The sequence below is a fragment of the Scyliorhinus torazame genome, chromosome 17 (assembly GCF_047496885.1).
Source record: "Scyliorhinus torazame isolate Kashiwa2021f chromosome 17, sScyTor2.1, whole genome shotgun sequence".
Classification (NCBI taxonomy): Eukaryota; Metazoa; Chordata; class Chondrichthyes; order Carcharhiniformes; family Scyliorhinidae; genus Scyliorhinus; species Scyliorhinus torazame.
Window position 1 is genome coordinate 64,864,769 of NC_092723.1, and position 17,031 is coordinate 64,881,799.

Sequence of the window (17,031 nt, forward strand, 5' to 3'; positions counted from 1 at the left end):
TGCGCATTCCTTGTTTTGGTGGGCGTCATGGCCCTTGATGCGTAGGTTACCGGTGCCCAGGAGGAAGTGTCATCGCGTTGAAGCAGCACCGCACCAATGCCATCCTGACTCGCATCTGTCGAGATCTTCGTCTCCCTGTCTGGGTCGGAAAATGCAAAGACGGGTGCAGTGGTGAGCTTGGCTTTCAGCTCCAACCACTCTGCCTGATGTGCTGCCTTCCACTCAAAGACAGTGGACTTTTTTACCAGGTTTCGTAGGGCCATGGTGTGTTAGGCCCGGTTTGTGATGAATTTGCCCAGAAAATTGACCATGCCCAGGAAGCGCAACACCGCCTTCTTGTCTTCAAGGACCTTCATGGCTTCGATGGCCTTGACCTTGTCTGTGTCCGGGCGCACGCCCTGCTGAGAGATCTGGTCAGCTAGGAACTTGAGTGTCGACATGCCAAAGCAACATTTGGACCTGTTCAGCTTCAGGCCATTGGCATGGGCGCAGCGGAATACCTGCTTGGGACGGGAAACATGCTCCTCAGGGGTCGTGGACCATATGGTGATGTCGTCCACGTACACACAAACCCCTTCAATGCCTTCCATCATCTGCTCCATGATGCGATGAAAGATCTCTGATGACGAGACAATGCCAAACGGCATGCGATTATAGCAGTATCTGCCAAACGGTGTGTTGAAGGTGCAGAGCCTTCTGCTGGACTCATCCAGCTGGATTTGCCAAACTCCATGTGACGCATCTAACTTGGTAAAAAAAACGTGCGTGTGCCATCTCACTGGTGAGTTCCTCCCGCTTCGGGATGGGGTACTGTTCACGCTTTATATTCTTATTGAGATCCTTGGGATCAATGCAGTTGCGCAGGACTCCCGAAGGCTTTCTAACACATACCATCGAGCTGACCCAGTCAGTCGGCTCGGTTACCTTGGAAATGATGCCCTGTTGCTGAAGATCCTTGAGCTGTGCCTTTAGGCGCTCCCTCAGCGGAGCCGGGACCCAACGTGGTGCTTGGCATCAGATCGTCGCAGAATCTTGTATCGATACGGCAGCGTGCCCATCCCGTCGAATACATCCGGATACTGAGCGAGGATGTCGTCAATGCCGGCCTGAAGATCCACATTGGAGGATGTGTAAACCCGCTGCACGAGGTTCAGCTGCTTGCAGGCATGCGCGGCAAGTAGGGATGCCATGTCTGGCTTGACAATTTCAAAACGTAACTGTGCATGGGTGCTCCGGTTGGAGACGAGTAGATGGCAAGATCCCAGTGATGGCATTTCCGTTGTAGTCCAGGAGCCTGCAGGCTGCTGGAAGGACCTTGGGAGGCTTCTTGATGTGTTTGAAATCTGCCTGTGAGAGGAGGTTGGCAGAAGCACCTGTGTCCAGCTTAAACTGGATGGAGCAGTGATTGACCTGCATCACCGCACGCCATTCGTCCGCAGAATCCACAGCGAGGATGGATTGACTTTGTGATGAGTTGGATGTGGCATATTCACATTTGGTGATGATGCCCACACAGTAGACGGAGTCCAGGCATTCTTCCTCTGGATCCGTTGTGCTGCCAGGATCAGAATCCTGTAATCGTTGCACACTCTGAACGCGCCGTCGTCGGAATTGGGAGCGCTGGCCCCTGACTGGTGGTGAAGACCTGCACAAGGCTGCATAATGTCCTAGCTTCCCACAGTTTAAACATCGCCTGTCTCTTGCAGGACAATGTTTCTTTAAGTGGGCGTTGCCGCAGTTCGAGCACATCATGACATCGGCATCCTGACGCTCCGCGCGTCATCGCACATGCGCAGTGCGGGTGTCGGCTGCTTCGTTATCCCGTTCGCATCGCGCATTCATGGGGCCCTGGGAAAAGCGCATGAAATGGCCACTTTCATCATGCTGAGGCGCTGCATCCGGGAGATGACCTGCACACTCTCTGCCTCGTGGGAGGCAAGTTTCTCATTTTCAGCCAATTTGTACTGGGCATAGCGATTTTTGGCATGCTCATGCACTGTGCATGTTTCAATCGCGACTGTCAGGGGCATATGCTTGTTTTTCAGTAGCTGCTCTCTCAGCGGATCAGAGTGAACTCCAAAAACGATTTGGTCTCTGATCCTAGAGTCAGCAATATCACCAAAGTTGCAGGACAGCGTTAGCAGGTGGAGTTTAGTTAAGAAGGAGTTGAAAAATTCATCTTTACCTTGTAGATGCTGTTTAAAAACCGCTCTCCACCCACACTGCTCCACACGGTGTTCACCGCTCTCCTCTCACACTGCTCCACACTGTGTTCACCGCTCTCCTCTTGCACTGCTCCACACTGTGTTCACCGCTCTCCTCCCGCACTGTCCTGCACTGTGTTCACCGCTCTCCGCCCACACTGCTCCACAGTGTGTTCACCGCTCTCCACCCGCACTGCTCCACACTGTGTTCCCCGCTCTCCTCTCGCACTGCTCCACACTGTCTTCACCGCTCTCCTCCCACACTGCTCCACACTGTGTTCACTGCTCTCCTCCCACACTGCTCCATACTGTGTTCAGCGCTCTCCTCCCGCACTGCTCCACACTGTGTTCACCGCTCTCCTCTCGCACTGCTCCACACTGTGTTCACCGCTCTCCACCCGCACTGCTCCACAAAGTGTTCTCCGCTCTCCTCCCACACTGTCCTGCACTGTGTTCACCGCTCTCCTCCCCCACTGCTCCACACTGTGTTCACTGCTCTCCTCCCGCACTGCTCCACACTGTGTTCACTGCTCTCCTCCCGCACTGCTCCACACTGTGTTCACCGCTCTCCACCCACACTGCTCCATACTGTGTTCACCGCCCTCCTCCCGCACTGCTCCACACTGTGTTCACCGCCCTCCTCCCGCACTGCTCCACACTGTGTTCACTGCAATCCTCCCGCACTGCTCCACAGTGGTCACCGCTCTCCTCCCGCACTGCTCCACACTGTGTTCACCGCTCTCCTCCCCCACTGCTCCACACTGTGTTCACTGCTCTCCTCCCGCACTGCTCCACACTGTGTTCACCGCTCTCCTCCCGCACTGCTCCACATTGTGTTCACCGCTCTCCACCCGCACTGCTCCACACTGTGTTCTCCGCTCTCCTCCCTCACTGTTCTGCACTGTGTTCATCGCTCTCCTCCCACACTGCTCCACAGTGTGTTCACCGCTCTCCACCCGCACTGCTCCACACTGTGTTCACCGCTCTCCTCCCTCACTGCTCCACACTGTGTTCACTGCTCTCCTCCCACACAGCTCCACACTGTGTTCACTGCTCTCCTCCCGCATTGTCCTGCAATGTGTTCACCACTCTCCTCCCACACTGCTCCACACTGTGTTCACCGCTCTCCTCCCGCACTGCTCCATACAGTGTACACTGCTCTCCTCCCGCACTGTCCTGCACTGTGTTCACCGCTCTCCTCCCACACTGCTCCACACTGTGTTCACCGCCCTCCTCCCGCACTGTCCTGCACTGTGTTCACCGCTCTCCTCCCACAGTGCTCCACACTGTGTTCACCGCTCTCCTCCCACACTGCTCCACACTGTGTTCCCCGCTCTCCTCCCGCACTGCTCCAAACTGTATTCCCCGCTCTCCTCCCGCACTGCTCCACACTGTGTTCACCGCCCTCCTCCCGCACTGCTCCACACTGTGTTCACCGCTCTCCTCCCGCACTGCTCCACACTGTGTTCACCGTTCTCCACCCACACTGCTCCACACTGTGTTCACCGCTCTCCAGCCACACTGCTCCACACTGTGTTCACCGCTCTCCTCCCACACTGCTCCACACTGTGTTCACTGCTCTCCTCCCACACAGCTCCACACTGTGTTCACCGCTCTCCACCCGCACTGCTCCACACTGTGTTCACCGCTCTCCTCCCACACTGCTCCACACTGTGTTCACCGCTCTCCTCCCACAAAGCTCCACAGTGTTCACCGCTCTCCTCCCACAATGCTCCACACTGTGTTCACCGCTCTCCGCCCACACTGCTCCACACTGTGTTCACCGCTCTCCTCCCACACAGCTCCACACTGTGTTCACCGCTCTCCTCCCACACAGCTCCACACTGTGTTCACCGCTCTCCTCCCAGACTGCTCCACACTGTGTTCACCGCTCTCCTCCCACACTGCTCCACACTGTGTTCACTGCTCTCCTCCCACACTGCTCCACACTGTGTTCACCGCTCTCCTCCCGCACTGCTCCACAGTGCTCACCGCTCTCCTCCCGCACTGCTCCACACTGTGTTCACCGCTCTCCTCCCCCACTGCTCCACACTGTGTTCACTGCTCTCCTCCCGCACTGCTCCACACTGTGTTCACCGCTCTCCTCCCACACTGCTCCACACTGTGTTCACTGCTCTCCTCCCACACTGCTCCACACTGTGTTCACCGCTCTCCTCCCACACTGTGTTCACTGCTCTCCTCCCACACTGCTCCACACTGTGTTCACTGCTCTCCTCCCGCACTGCTCCACACTGTGTTCACCGTTCTCCACCCACACTGCTCCACACTGTGTTCACCGCTCTCCTCCCGCACTGCTCCACACTGTGTTCACCGCTCTCCTCCCGCACTGCTCCACACTGTGTTCACCGCTCTCCACCCGCACTGTGTTCACTGCTCTCCTCCCACACTGCTCCACACTGTGTTCACTGCTCTCCTCCCACACTGCTCCACACTGTGTTCACTGCTCTCCTCCCGCACTGTCCTGCAATGTGTTCACCACTCTCCTCCCACACTGCTCCAAACTGTGTTCACCGCTCTCCACCCGCACTGCTCCACACTGTGTTCACCGCTCTCCTCCCGCACTGCTCCATACAGTGTTCACTGCTCTCCTCCCGCACTGTCCTGCACTGTGTTCACCGCTCTCCTCCCACACTGCTCCACACTGTGTTCACCGCCCTCCTCCCGCACTGTCCTGCACTGTGTTCACCGCTCTCCTCCCACAGTGCTCCACACTGTGTTCACCGCTCTCCACCCGCACTGCTCCACACTGGGTTCACCGGCCTCCTCCCACACTGCTCCACACTGTGTTCCCCGCTCTCCTCCCGCACTGCTCATCACTGTGTTCACCGCCCTCCTCCCGCACTGTTCCACACTGTGTTCACCGCCCTCCTCCCACACTGCTCCACACTGTGTTCACCGCTATCCTCCCACACTGCTCCACACTGTGTTCACCGCTCTCCTCCCACACTGCTCCACACTGTGTTTCCCGCTCTCCTCCCGCACTGCTCCAAACTGTATTCCCCGCTCTCCTCCCGCACTGCTCCACACTGTGTTCACCGCTCTCCTCCCACAATGCTCCACACTGTGTTCACCACTCTCCACCCGCACTGCTCCACACTGTGTTCACCGCTCTCCTCCCACAATGCTCCACACTGTGTTCACCGCTCTCCTCCCACACTGCTCCACACTGTGTTCACCGCTCTCCTCCCACACTGCTCCACATTGTGTTCACCGCTCTCCTCCCACACAGCTCCACACTGTGTTCACCGCTCTCCTCCCACACTGCTTCACACTGTGTTCACCGCTCTCCTCCCACACTGCTCCACACTGTGTTCACCGCTCTCCTCCCACACTGCTCCACACTGTCTTCACCGCTCTCCTCTCACACTGCTCCACAGTGTTCACCGCTCTCCTCTCACACTGCTCCACACTGTGTTCACCGCTCTCCTCTCGCACTGCTCCACACTGTGTTCACTGCTCTCCTCCCACACTGCTCCACACTGTGTTCACCGCTCTCTCTCCCGCACTGCTCCACACTGTGTTCACCGCTCTCCTCTCACACTGCTCCACACTGTGTTCACCGCTCTCCTCTCACACTGCTCCACACTGTGTTCACCACTCTCCACCTGCACTGCTCCACAAAGTGTTCTCCTCTCTCCTCCCTCACTGTCCTGCACTTTTTTCCCCGCTCTCCTCCCACACTGCTCCACACTGTGTTCACCACGCTCCTCCCACACTGCTGCACACTATGTGCACCGCTCTCCTCCCACACTGCTCCACACTGTGTTCGCCGCTTCCTTCCGCACTGCTCCACACTGTGTTCACTGCAATCCTCCCGCACTGCTGCACAGTGGTCACCGCTCTTCTCCCGCATTGCTCCACACTGTGTTCATCGCTCTCCTCCCCCACTGCTCCACACTGTGTTCACTGCTCTCCTCCCGCACTGCTCCACACTGTGTTCACCGCTCTCCACCCACACTGCTCCACACTGTGTTCACTGCTCTCCTCCCGCACTGCTCTACACTGTGTTCACTGCTCTCCTCCCGCACTGCTCTACACTGTGTTCACCGCTCTCCTCCCGCACTGCTCCACACTGTGTTCACTGCTCTCCTCCCGCACTGTCCTGCACTGTGTTCACCGCCCTCCTCCCACAATGCTCCACACTGTGTTCACCGCTCTCCTCCCACACTGCGTTCACCGCTCTCCTCCCACACAGCTCCACACTGTGTTCACCGCTCTCCTCCCACACAGCTCCACACTGTGTTCACCGCTCTCCTCCCACACAGCTCCACACTGTGTTCACCGCTCTCCACCCACACAGCTCCACACTGCGTTCACCGCTCTCCTCCCACACAGCTCCACATTGTGTTCACCGCTCTCCTCCCACACAGCTCCACACAGTGTTCACCGCTCTCCTCCCACACTGCTCCACACTGTGTTCGCCGCTCTCCTCCCACACTGTGTTCACCGCTCTCCACCCACACTGCTCCACACTGTGTTCACCGCTCTCCTCTCACACTGCTCCACACTGTGTTCACCGCTCTCCTCTCGCACTGCTCCACACTGTGTTCACTGCTCTCCTCCCACACTGCTCCACACTGTGTTCACCGCTCTCTCTCCCGCACTGCTCCACACTGTGTTCACCGCTCTCCTCTCACACTGCTCCACACTGTGTTCACCGCTCTCCTCTCACACTGCTCCACACTGTGTTCACCGCTCTCCACCTGCACTGCTCCACAAAGTGTTCTCCTCTCTCCTCCCTCACTGTCCTGCACTTTTTTCCCCGCTCTCCTCCCACACTGCTCCACACTATGTGCACCGCTCTCCTCCCACACTGCTCCACACTGTGTTCACCGCTCTCCTCCCGCACTGCTCCACACTGTGTGCACCGCCCTCCTCCCGCACTGCTCCACACTGTGTTCACCGCTCTCCTCCCACACTGCTCCACACTGTGTTCACTGCTCTCCTCCCAAACAGCTCCACACTGTGTTCACCGCTCTCCTCCCACACTGCTCCACACTTGTTCACTGCTCTCCTCCCCCACTGCTCCACACTGTGTTCACCGCTCTCCTCCCACACTGCTTCACACTGTGTTCACCGCTCTCCTCCCCCACTGCTTCACACGGTGTTCACCGCTCTCCTCCCCCACTGCTCCACACTGTGTTCTCTGCTCTCCACCCACACTGCTCCACACTGTGTTCACCGCTCTCCTCCCACACTGCTCCACACTGTGTTCACCGCTCTCCTCCCACACTGCTCCACACTGTATTCACCGCTCTCCTCCCGCACTCCTCCACACTGTGTTCACCGCTCTCCTCACACACTGCTCCACACTGTGTTCGCCGCTCTCCTCCCACACTGTGTTCACCGCTCTCCACCCACACTGCTCTACACTGTGTTCACTGCTCTCCTCCCACACTGCTCCACACTGTGCTCACCGCTCTCCTCCCGCACTGCTCCACACTGTGTTCACCGCTCTCCACCCGCACTGCTCCACAAAGTGTTCTCCGCTCTCCTCCCTCACTGTCCTGCACTGTGTTTACCGCTCTCCTCCCACACTGCTCCACACTGTGTTCACCGCCCTCCTCCCGCACTGCTCCACACGGTGTTCACCGCTCTCCTCCCGCACAGCTCCCCACTGTGTTCACCGCTCTCCTCCCACACTGTTCCACATTGTGTTCACCGCTCTCCTCCCACACAGCTCCACCCTGTGTTCACCGCTCTCCTCCCACACTGCTCCACACTGTGTTCACTGCTCTCCTCCCACACAGCTCCACACTGTGTTCACCGCTCTCCTCCCACACTGCTCCACACTGTGTTCACCGCTCTCCTCCCACACTGCTCCACACTGTGTTCACCGCTCTCCTCCCACACTGCTCCGCACTGTGTTCACCGCTCTCCTCCCACACTGCTCCGCACTGTGTTCACCGCTCTCCTCCCACACTGCTCCACACTGTGTTCACCGCTCTCCTCTCGCACTGTTCTACACTGTGTTCACCGCTCTCCTCCCGCACTGCATTACAGTGTTCACCGTTCCCCTCTCGCACTGCTCCACAAAGTGTTCTCCGCTCTCCTCCCTCACTGTCCTGCACTGTGTTCACCGCTCTCCTCCCCCACTGCTCCACACTGTGTTCACTGCTCTCCTCCCGCACTGCTCCACACTGTGTTCACCGCTCTCCTCCCACACTGCTCCACACTGTGTTCACTGCTCTCCTCCCACACTGCTCCACACTGTGTTCACCGCTCTCCACCCACACTGCTCCACACTGTGTTCACCTGCTCCACACTGTGTTCACCGCTCTCCTTCCACACTGCTCCACAGTATTCACCGCTCTCCTCCCGCACTGCTCCACACTGTGTTCACCGCTCTCCTCCCGCACTGCATTACACTGTGTTCACCGTTCTCCTCCCACACTGCTCCACACTGTGTTCACTGCTCTCCTCCCGCACTGCTCCACACTGTGTTCACCGCTCTCCACCCACACTGCTCCACACTGTGTTCACCTGCTCCACACTGTGTTCACCGCTCTCCTCCCACACTGCTCCACAGTATTCACCGCTCTCCTCCCGCACTGCTCCACACTGTGTTCACCGCTCTCCTCCCCCACTGCTTCACACTGTGTTCTCTGCTCTCCACCCACACTGCTCCACACTGTGTTCACCGCTCTCCTCCCCCACTGCTCCACACTGTGTTCTCTGCTCTCCACCCACACTGCTCCACACTGTGTTCACCGCTCTCCTCCCACACTGCTCCACACTGTGTTCACCGCTCTCCTACCACACAGCTCCACACTGTGTTCACCGCTCTCCTCCCACACTGCTCCACACTGTATTCACCGCTCTCCTCCCGCACTGCTCCACACTGTGTTCACCGCTCTCCTCCCACACTGCTCCACACTGTGTTCACTGCTCTCCTCCCGCACTGCTCCACACTGTGTTCACCGCTCTCCTCCCACACTGTGTTCACCGCTCTCCACCCACACTGCTCTACACTGTGTTCACTGCTCTCCTCCCACACTGCTCCACACTGTGTTCGCCGCTCTCCTCCCACACTGTGTTCACCGCTCTCCACCCACACTGCTCTACACTGTGTTCACTGCTCTCCTCCCACACTGCTCCACACTGTGCTCACCGCTCTCCTCCCGCACTGCTCCACACTAGTGTTCACCGCTCTCCTCTCGCACTGCTCCACACTGTGTTCACCGCTCTCCACCCGCACTGCTCCACAAAGTGTTCTCCGCTCTCCTCCCACACTGCTCCACACGGTGTTCACCTCTCTCCTCCCGCACTGCTCCCCACTGTGTTCACCGCTCTCCTCCCACACTATTCCACATTGTGTTCACCGCTCTCCTCCCACACAGCTCCACACTGTGTTCACCGTTCTCCTCTCGCACTGCTCCACACTGTGTTCTCCGCTCTCCTCCCTCACTGTCCTGCACTGTGTTCACCGCTCTCCTCCCCCACTGCTCCACACTGTGTTCACCGCTCTCCTCCCGCACTGCTCCACACTGTGTTCACCGCTCTCCTCCCACACTGCTCCACACTGTGTTCACCGCTCTCCTCCCGCACTGCTCCACACTGTGTTCACCGCTCTCCTCCCGCACTGCTCCACAGTGTTCACCACTCTCCTCCCGCACTGCTCCACACTGTGTTCACCGCTCTCCTCCCACACTGCTCCACACTGTGTTCACTGCTCTCCTCCCGCACTGCTCCACACTGTGTTCACCGCTCTCCACCCGCACTGCTCCACACGGTGTTCACCGCTCTCCTCCCGCACTGCTCCACACTGTGTTCACCGCTCTCCTCCCACACTGCTCCACATTGTGTTCACCGCTCTCCTCCCACACAGCTCCACACTGTGTTCACCGCTCTCCTCCCACACTGCTCCACAGTGTTCACTGCTCTCCTCCCACACTGCTCCACACTGTGTTCACTGCTCTCCTCCCACACTGCTCCACACTGTGTTCACCGCTCTCCTCCCACACTGCTCCACACTGTGTTCACTGCTCTCCTCCCACACTGCTCCACACTGTGTTCACCGCTCTCCTCCCACACTGCTCCACACTGTGTTCACTGCTCTCCTCCCACACTGCTCCACACTGTGTTCACCGCTCTCCTCCCACACTGCTCCACACTGTGTTCACTGCTCTCCTCCCACACTGCTCCACACTGTGTTCACCGCTCTCCTCCCACACTGCTCCACACTGTGTTCACTGCTCTCCTCCCACACTGCTCCACACTGTGTTCACTGCTCTCCTCCCACACTGCTCCACACTGTGTTCACCGCTCTCCTCCCGCACTGCTCCACACTGTGTTCACCGCTCTCCACCCGCAGTGCTCCACACTGTGTTCTCCGCTCTCCTCCCACACTGCTCCACACTGTGTTCACCGCTCTCCTCCCGCACAGCTCCACACTGTGTTCACCGCTCTCCACCTGCAGTGCTCCACACGGTGTTCTCCGCTCTCCTCCCACACTGCTCCACACTGTGTTCTCCGCTCTCCTCCCACACTGCTCCACAGTGTGTTCACCGCTCTCCTCCCGCACTACTCCACACTCTGTTCTCCGCTCTCCTCCCTCACTGTCCTGCACGGTGTTCACCGCTCTCCTCCCGCACTGCTCCATACAGTGTTCACTGCTCTCCTCCCGCACTGTCCTGCACTGTGTTCACCGCTCTCCTCCCACACTGCTCCACACGGTGTTCACCGCTCTCCTCCCACACTGCTCCACACTGTGTTCACCGCTCTCCTCCCACACTGCGTTCACCGCTCTCCACCCGCACTGCTCCACACTGTGTTCACCGCTCTCCTCCCCCACTGCTCCACACTGTGTTCACTGCTCTCCTCCCGCACTGCTCCACACTGTGTTCACCGCTCTCCTCCCACACTGCTCCACACTGTGTTCACTGCTCTCCTCCCACACTGCTCCACACTGTGTTCACCGCTCTCCACCCGCACTGCTCCACAAAGCGTTCTCCGCTCTCCTCCCTCACTGTCCTGCACTGTGTTCACCGTTCTCCTCCCCCACTGCTCCACACTGTGTTCACTGCTCTCCTCCCGCACTGCTCCACACTGTGTTCACCGCTCTCCTACCACACTGCTCCACAATGTGTTCACTGCTCTCCTCCCGCACTGCTCCACACTGTGTTCACCGCTCTCCACCCGCACTGCTCCACACTGTGTTCTCCGCTCTCCTCCCACACTGCTCCACACTGTGTTCTCCGCTCTCCTCCCTCACTGTCCTGCACTGTGTTCACCACTCTCCTCCCACACTGCGTTCACCGCTCTCCACCCGCACTGCTCCACACTGTGTTCACCGCTCTCCTCCCACACTGCTCCACACTGTGTTCACTGCTCTCCTCCCGCACTGTCCTGCACTGTGTTCACCGCTCTCCACCCACACTGCTCCACAGTGTGTTCACTGCTCTCCTCCCACACAGCTCCACACTGTGTTCACCGCTCTCCTCCCACACTGCTCCACACGGTGTTCACCGCTCTCCTCCCACACTGCTCCACACTGTGTTCACTGCTCTTCTCCCACACAGCTCCACACTGTGTTCACCGCTCTCCTCCCACACTGCTCCACACTGTGTTCACTGCTCTCCTCTCCCACTGCTCCACACTGTGTTCTCCGCTCTCCTCCCTCACTGTCCTGCACTGTGTTCACTGCTCTCCTCCCCCACTGCTCCACACTGTGTTCACTGCTCTCCTCCCGCACTGCTCCACACTGTGTTCACCGCTCTCCTCCCACACTGCTCCACACTGTGTTCACCGCTCTCCACCCACACTGCTCCACACTGTGTTCACCTGCTCCACACTGTGTTCACCGCTCTCCACCCGCACTGCTCCACACAGGGTTCACCGCTCTCCTCCCACACTGCTCCACACTGTGTTCACTGCTCTCCTCCCACACAGCTCCACACTGTGTTCACCGCTCTCCTCCCACACTGCTCCACACTTGTTCACTGCTCTCCTCCCCCACTGCTCCACACTGTGTTCACCGCTCTCCTCCCACACTGCTTCACACTGTGTTCACCGCTCTCCTCCCCCACTGCTTCACACTGTGTTCACCGCTCTCCTCCCCCACTGCTCCACACTGTGTTCTCTGCTCTCCTCCCGCACTGCTCCACACTGTGTTCTCTGCTCTCCACCCACACTGCTCCACACTGTGTTCTCCGCCCTCCTACCACACAGCTCCACACTGTGTTCACCGCTCTCCTCCCACACTGCTCCACACTGTATTCACCGCTCTCCTCCCGCACTGCTCCACACTGTGTTCACCGCTCTCCTCACACACTGCTCCACACTGTGTTCGCCGCTCTCCTCCCACACTGTGTTCACCGCTCTCCACCCACACTGCTCCACACTGTGTTCACCGCTCTCCTCTCGCACTGCTCCACACTGTGTTCACCGCTCTCCTCCCACACTGCTCCACACTGTGTTCACCGCTCTCCTCCCGCACTGCTCCACACTGTGTTCACCGCTCTCCTCCCACACTGTTCCACATTGTGTTCACCGCTCTCCTCCCACACAGCTCCACACTGTGTTCACCGCTCTCCTCCCACACTGCTCCACACAGTGTTCACTGCTCTCCTCCCACACTGCTCCACACTGTGTTCACCGCTCTCCTCACACACTGCTCCACACTGTGGTCACTGCTCTCCTCCCACACTGCTCCACACTGTGTTCACCGCTCTCCTCCCACACTGCTCCACACTGTGTTCACTGCTCTCCTCCCACACTGCTCCACACTGTGTTCACCGCTCTCCTCCCACACTGCTCCACACTGTGTTCACTGCTCTCCTCCCACACTGCTCCACACTGTGTTCACCGCTCTCCTCCCACACTGCTCCACACTGTGTTCACTGCTCTCCTCCCACACTGCTCCACACTGTGTTCACTGCTCTCCTCCCACACTGCTCCACACTGTGATCACCGCTCTCCTCCCACACTGCTCCACACTGTGTTCACCGCCCTCCTCCCGCACTGCTCCACACTGTGTTCATCGCTCTCCTCTCGCACTGCTCCACACTGTGTTCACCGCTCTCCTCTCGCACTGCTCCACACTGTGTTCACCGCTCTCCTCTCGCACTGCTCCACATTGTGTTCACCGCTCTCCTCCCGCACTGCTCCATACAGTGTTCACTGCTCTCCTCCCGCACTGTCCTGCACTGTGTTCACCGCTCTCCTCCCACACTGCTCCACATGGTGTTCACCGCTCTCCTCCCACACTGCTCCACACTGTGTTCACTGCTCTCCTCTCGCACTGCTCTACACTGTGTTCACCGCTCTCCTCCCGCACTGCATTACAGTGTTCACCGTTCCCCTCTCGCACTGCTCCACACTGTGTTCACCGCTCTCCTCCCACACTGCTCCACAAAGTGTTCTCCGCTCTCCTCCCTCACTGTCCTGCACTGTGTTCACCGCTCTCCTCCCCCACTGCTCCACACTGTGTTCACTGCTCTCCTCCCGCACTGCTCCACACTGTGTTCACCGCTCTCCTCCCACACTGCTCCACACTGTGTTCACTGCTCTCCTCCCACACTGCTCCACACTGTGTTCACCGCTCTCCACCCACACTGCTCCACACTGTGTTCACCTGCTCCACACTGTGTTCACCGCTCTCCTCCCACACTGCTCCACAGTATTCACCGCTCTCCTCCCGCACTGCTCCACACTGTGTTCACCGCTCTCCTCCCGCACTGCATTACACTGTGTTCACCGTTCTCCTCTCGCACTGCTCCACAAAGTGTTCTCCGCTCTCCTCCCTCACTGTCCTGCACTGTGTTCACCGCTCTCCTCCCCCACTGCTCCACACTGTGTTCACTGCTCTCCTCCCGCACTGCTCCACACTGTGTTCACCGCTCTCCACCCACACTGCTCCACACTGTGTTCACCTGCTCCACACTGTGTTCACCGCTCTCCTCCCACACTGCTCCACAGTATTCACCGCTCTCCTCCCGCACTGCTCCACACTGTGTTCACCGCTCTCCTCCCCCACTGCTTCACACTGTGTTCACCGCTCTCCTCCCCCACTGCTCCACACTGTGTTCTCTGCTCTCCACCCACACTGCTCCACACTGTGTTCACCGCTCTCCTCCCACACTGCTCCACACTGTGTTCACCGCTCTCCACCCGCACTGCTCCACACTGTGTTCACCGCTCTCCTACCACACAGCTCCACACTGTGTTCACCGCTCTCCTCCCACACTGCTCCACACTGTATTCACCGCTCTCCTCCCGCACTGCTCCACACTGTGTTCACCGCTCTCCTCACACACTGCTCCACACTGTGTTCGCCGCTCTCCTCCCACACTGCTCCACATGGTGTTCACCGCTCTCCTCCCACACTGCTCCACACTGTGTTCACTGCTCTCCTCTCGCACTGCTCTACACTGTGTTCACCGCTCTCCTCCCGCACTGCATTACAGTGTTCACCGTTCCCCTCTCGCACTGCTCCACACTGTGTTCACCGCTCTCCTCCCACACTGCTCCACAAAGTGTTCTCCGCTCTCCTCCCTCACTGTCCTGCACTGTGTTCACCGCTCTCCTCCCCCACTGCTCCACACTGTGTTCACTGCTCTCCTCCCGCACTGCTCCACACTGTGTTCACCGCTCTCCTCCCACACTGCTCCACACTGTGTTCACTGCTCTCCTCCCACACTGCTCCACACTGTGTTCACCTGCTCCACACTGTGTTCACCGCTCTCCTCCCACACTGCTCCACAGTATTCACCGCTCTCCTCCCGCACTGCTCCACACTGTGTTCACCGCTCTCCTCCCGCACTGCATTACACTGTGTTCACCGTTCTCCTCTCGCACTGCTCCACAAAGTGTTCTCCGCTCTCCTCCCTCACTGTCCTGCACTGTGTTCACCGCTCTCCTCCCCCACTGCTCCACACTGTGTTCACTGCTCTCCTCCCGCACTGCTCCACACTGTGTTCACCGCTCTCCACCCACACTGCTCCACACTGTGTTCACCTGCTCCACACTGTGTTCACCGCTCTCCTCCCACACTGCTCCACAGTATTCACCGCTCTCCTCCCGCACTGCTCCACACTGTGTTCACCGCTCTCCTCCCCCACTGCTTCACACTGTGTTCACCGCTCTCCTCCCCCACTGCTCCACACTGTGTTCTCTGCTCTCCACCCACACTGCTCCACACTGTGTTCACCGCTCTCCTCCCACACTGCTCCACACTGTGTTCACCGCTCTCCACCCGCACTGCTCCACACTGTGTTCACCGCTCTCCTACCACACAGCTCCACACTGTGTTCACCGCTCTCCTCCCACACTGCTCCACACTGTATTCACCGCTCTCCTCCCGCACTGCTCCACACTGTGTTCACCGCTCTCCTCACACACTGCTCCACACTGTGTTCGCCGCTCTCCTCCCACACTGTGTTCACCGCTCTCCACCCACACTGCTCTACACTGTGTTCACTGCTCCCCTCCCACACTGCTCCACACTGTGCTCACCGCTCTCCTCCCGCACTGCTCCACACTGTGTTCCCCGCTCTCCTCTCGCACTGCTCCACACTGTGTTCACCGCTCTCCACCCGCACTGCTCCACAAAGTGTTCTCCGCTCTCCTCCCTCACTGTCCTGCACTGTGTTCACCGCTCTCCTCCCACACTGCTCCACACGGTGTTCACCGCTCTCCTCCCGCACTGCTCCCCACTGTGTTCACCGCTCTCCTCCCACACTGTTCCACATTGTGTTCACCGCTCTCCTCCCACACAGCTCCACACTGTGTTCACCGTTCTCCTCTCGCACTGCTCCACACTGTGTTCACCGCTCTCCTCCCACACTGCTCCACAAAGTGTTCTCCGCTCTCCTCCCTCACTGTCCTGCACTGTGTTCACCGCTCTCCTCCCCCACTGCTCCACACTGTGTTCACTGCTCTCCTCCCGCACTGCTCCACACTGTGTTCACCGCTCTCCTCCCACACTGCTCCACACTGTGTTCACTGCTCTCCTCCCACACTGCTCCACACTGTGTTCACCGCTCTCCACCCACACTGCTCCACACTGTGTTCACCTGCTCCACACTGTGTTCACCGCTCTCCTCCCACACTGCTCCACAGTATTCACCGCTCTCCTCCCGCACTGCTCCACACTGTGTTCACCGCTCTCCTCCCCCACTGCTCCACACTGTGTTCACCGCTGTCCACCCACACTGCATTCACCGCTCTCCACCCGCACTGCTCCACACTGGGTTCACCGCTCTCCTCCCACACTGCTCCACACTGTGTTCACCGCTCTCCTCCCACACTGCTCCACACTTGTTCACTGCTCTCCTCCCACACTGCTTCACACTGTGTTCACCGCTCTCCTACCACACAGCTCCACACTGTGTTCACCGCTTTCCTCCCACACTGCTCCACACTGTATTCACCGCTCTCCTCCCGCACTGCTCCACACTGTGTTCACCGCTCTCCTCACACACTGCTCCACACTGTGTTCGCCGCTCTCCTCCCACACTGTGTTCACCGCTCTCCACCCACACTGCTCTACACTGTGTTCACTGCTCTCCTCCCACACTGCTCCACACTGTGTTCACCGCTCTCCTCCCGCACTGCTCCACACTGTGTTCACCGCTCTCCACCCGCACTGCTCCACAAAGTGTTCTCCGCTCTCCTCCCTCACTGTCCTGCACTGTGTTCACCGCTCTCCTCCCACACTGCTCCACACTGTGTTCACCACTCTCCTCCCACACTGGTCCACATTGTGTTCACCGTTCTCCTCCCACACAGCTCCACACTGTGTTCACCGCTCTCCTCCCACACTGCTCCACAGTGTTCACTGCTCTCCTCCCACACTGCTCCACAC